The sequence below is a fragment of the Limulus polyphemus genome, unplaced genomic scaffold, assembly GCF_000517525.1.
Source record: "Limulus polyphemus unplaced genomic scaffold, Limulus_polyphemus-2.1.2 Scaffold77806, whole genome shotgun sequence".
Lineage (NCBI taxonomy): Eukaryota > Metazoa > Arthropoda > Merostomata > Xiphosura > Limulidae > Limulus > Limulus polyphemus.
This window is the reverse complement of record NW_013743402.1, coordinates 1-3,569: the sequence shown is the minus strand read 5'-3', so window position 1 is coordinate 3,569 and position 3,569 is coordinate 1. Positions and strand designations below refer to the sequence as shown.

General features: G+C 32.4%; 1 long non-coding RNA gene across 1 annotated transcript; it reads right to left on the bottom strand.

The window, feature by feature from the left end:
* Positions 1 to 1,560: 1,560 nt before the first annotated feature.
* On the bottom strand, positions 1,561 to 2,685 carry LOC106477744. The gene is made up of 2 exons (XR_001292022.2): positions 2,441 to 2,685; positions 1,561 to 1,622 (listed from the first exon to the last, which is right to left on the bottom strand). It is a non-coding gene; the product is annotated as an uncharacterized LOC106477744 (long non-coding RNA).
* Between the last annotated feature and the right edge of the window lie 884 nt (positions 2,686 to 3,569).

The window sequence follows — 3,569 nt, the reverse complement described above, 5'->3', positions numbered from 1 at the left end:
CTGATACTGTCGATAATCCATCTAGTGTATGAAGGTGACAGTTTTACAACTCCTCTTTTAACAGTGTGATCGCACAGAAGTCCATATCGAGTGCATCTGGAGATTTGACTGATATGTCTTTATATGAAATAGCTTGAATACCCGTTTCATTCTCCAGCTGTTTTAGATATGCGACGGTTTAATGGGAAATACGACTGGAACTCTTAACTTGATGAGCCACACACTCTATTGCCTCGCTTTCAGAGGGAGATCCTACTGTTGCATGGGGTATGTTGACGACTTTTTCCACTGTTCATGGATTCTAGCGTGTTACAATACCTCACACTTTGCAATCATGGCTAGGGGTATATTTTACTACAGACCTTATTCTTGACGGTCCTGGTGTCCCAAGTTGATCCATATTCCTTTATTTTCTAATGTCATTAATTACAAGATATATTCCCGTTTTGAGAATTCTAAATCCCCAAACTAAGTACATCTGTGTGGATGAAATATTCAGTCGGAAGAAGCTGTTGCATACCCGTCACAAAAGTGATTAATTTTTGGTTTTATCACACTTCTTACGAAATGTCAAACAACAGGATATATAGTTCTGATACATTCCGTTCCATCATAGCTTTATTTTGGATGTGGTTTACACATAATTTGCGTTTTTGTTTACTCAGAATCGTTCTAATGTAACATGCTCAACCCTCTAATCTAGAAAACTTTAAAAAATTAAATAATCACATTTTGATGTCAGTATTTCATATATTTACTTGTAACATGTCTTTTGTTAACTAAGTCATTAACATTCAATTGAGTATATCTGCTGATTGTATTAAATGATTGATTCCACAAAAATCTAAACAGTTAACCTTCCTAACCTTTTATTTCCTCAGAGATTCTTCGGATGAGTAGAAAGTACTTTTAGTTTCGCCAGTTTCCAAACAGTCTCACAATATTCCTTTCCTCTTTCATAAAACATTAGATCTTTTGATATCCAGAAAGTTCTAAGATCAGTTTTATTCTCTAAGTAATAAGAAAAGAACTCATATTTTCTTTTCTTTGGGAAAAATTAACTAGGGAGCAAGAAAAATTCTCCAACTCATGACAGAGAATAATATATTAAGCTCCAAACCCGTATTTAAACGTCGTTATCTCTAGAATGATTGGTCATACAGTTGAAAACATGATAAATTGTATTGTGTATTTGTATGAAACTTCCTAATATTAACATTCCACAATCTATTGTGGTGAGTTTATATTATAATTGTTTTGAAACTAATGTTGTTGTTTTTGTCAGTATAAAAAGAAGTTTGCCAACTGTAGGGCTACCCATCAAGCTGTAACTGATCAAGCTCTGTGTGGGAAGTGGGAGGAGGTAAGTTTGAACTTTATATCTGTAAACACACTGATCTTTATATGCCACTTTTGATGAAACGTGTATGAACCTAATCACAAAGTGTATCCGTCAGTGCTCTAATTGTGTGGTGTATTATCAACAGATACTGAAATACAGCTCTTGAACCACAAATTAAGGAAAAATCTGTAGTCATACATATCGAACCCAAAACTCACTTCTGGGGGTTCCAGGTCCATACAGTGTTTGATGTCTTTGATGGCTATATCTTCTTTACTCTCTATGAAATAAAATAAACAACAAATTTATATTAAACTGGATTGAAAGCCAAACCTGACATTTCTGTAGAACAAAAAAATATCATTTCCTATAAAGTAAGGAATAAACGTGTCATCTTGGTTCATAGATGGTTGGATAAAGTTAAAAAACATAACTTCAACACTTCATTCTAGTTCCATGGTAACTATTTTATTAACTATTACTATAGTTGTAGAAGCAGAAGATGAATTTGATAACACATGAATTACTTTAATTGTTTGTTTTTACTGTGGGGACTTGAATCCCGGATTTTAGCGTTGTAAGTATGTAAACGTACCATTATAGTGTTTGTTATTTTCCTTGTATAAAGAACAAAAATGTTGGTGAAGGCTTAAGTAAATTATTGTACATATATTAGGCTTAAGTAAATTACTGTACATGTATTAGGCTTAAGTAAATTACTGTACATGTATTAGGCTCAAGTAAATTATTGTACATATATTAGGCTTAAGTAAATTATTGTACATGTATTAGGCTTAAGTAAATTATTGTACATGTATTAGGCTTAAGTAAATTATTGTACATGTTTTAGGCTTAAGTAAATTATTGTACATGTATTAGGCTTAAGTAAATTATTGTACATGTATTAGGCTTAAGTTAATTATTGTACATATTTTAGGCTTAAGTAAATTAATGTTCAGATATTAAAACTTAAGCCACTTAAATCTTACACAGAAACTAGGAAAAACTTTAAATTCTGTTAGCTGAATATTGAGGTACATTTTGCAAGCAAGTTTTTATACAATTTATGAGTTTCTGAAAAACTGACAAAGCAATTACCACATAACAACTCGAACATCTTCTCCTCAGGATGGCCAGAACTAGAGATAATCACAGCCAGAAACAATACAGCAGCAAGACCTTTCATTTTTCAGGAGTTTGGAGTCAGCTCGTGCAGAAGTTCGGTAGTCTGCAGATTTTGCCGAAGTCACTGAGATGTAGGTGAATTTATATTCACCGAGAAGCCTTGATAATGCACGTTATTAACTTGGTCACGTGAAAGAGTTTCATATATTTAAGCCAATGGCAGAACATTTACTATTTTTACAACACCGATTATTCGTTCTTTACTTAGTCATGTTTTTTGTTTGTTACCGCGCATGTCAAAACGATCTATCATACACCATTTATTCTAAAATATTAACCGTCATTTTTATAACTAACCTACAATTGAAAGTACAGGGAATATTTTATGACATCGCATGGTTTCGAACCCATATTGTCTGCTCTAAAATCCAGAGCTCTTTCACTTAACCAACCACTACCACTTAACTGAGGAAAATAAATTAGATTGTTTTTTAAGTTTTTAAGGCACATTTTCAAAATCATGTTTAGAATTCCAAGTTAAGATCTATATTTAGAAATATCAGTTTGTTTCTATTGTTCAGACCCTTTGGTTTTAACAAGTACAGCTTTTAACGGTTTGTTTGGCTGTATTAACTACAACGTTTTTACGTTACCTCGTAGGACGTTCTATTAAGAGATATTATGAAGTGTTTTAAGTTGATGTGCTCCTCCTTTGATCAGTATAATCATGTGTTAGATGTCACGTTTTCTATTTTCAGTTCCTCGGTATGTTTCTTATTTTATCGTTTTATTTCTAAGCACTAAACCAAAACCTATGATCCTTGAAACTGAAATTTTATTCTTCGAACTTGAGAAACACTTATTCTGAGAAACAGTTGGATGTTACTCATTTGAATAACTTTAGTTGAAAATAAGCTCTAGTATCTTAACCGTACACGCAGTTCCGTCTAATTTTATGCCGTTTCAGTTATTTAATTGTATATTATATCCTGCTTCTGTTGATTCTACTTCTTTATTGTTTCCGTTTATTTTCAACTTTACCGTTTCCTTTTTTGTTCTCGTTATATATTCTTCTATTTCTGTACTGTTTCATATTTTTACT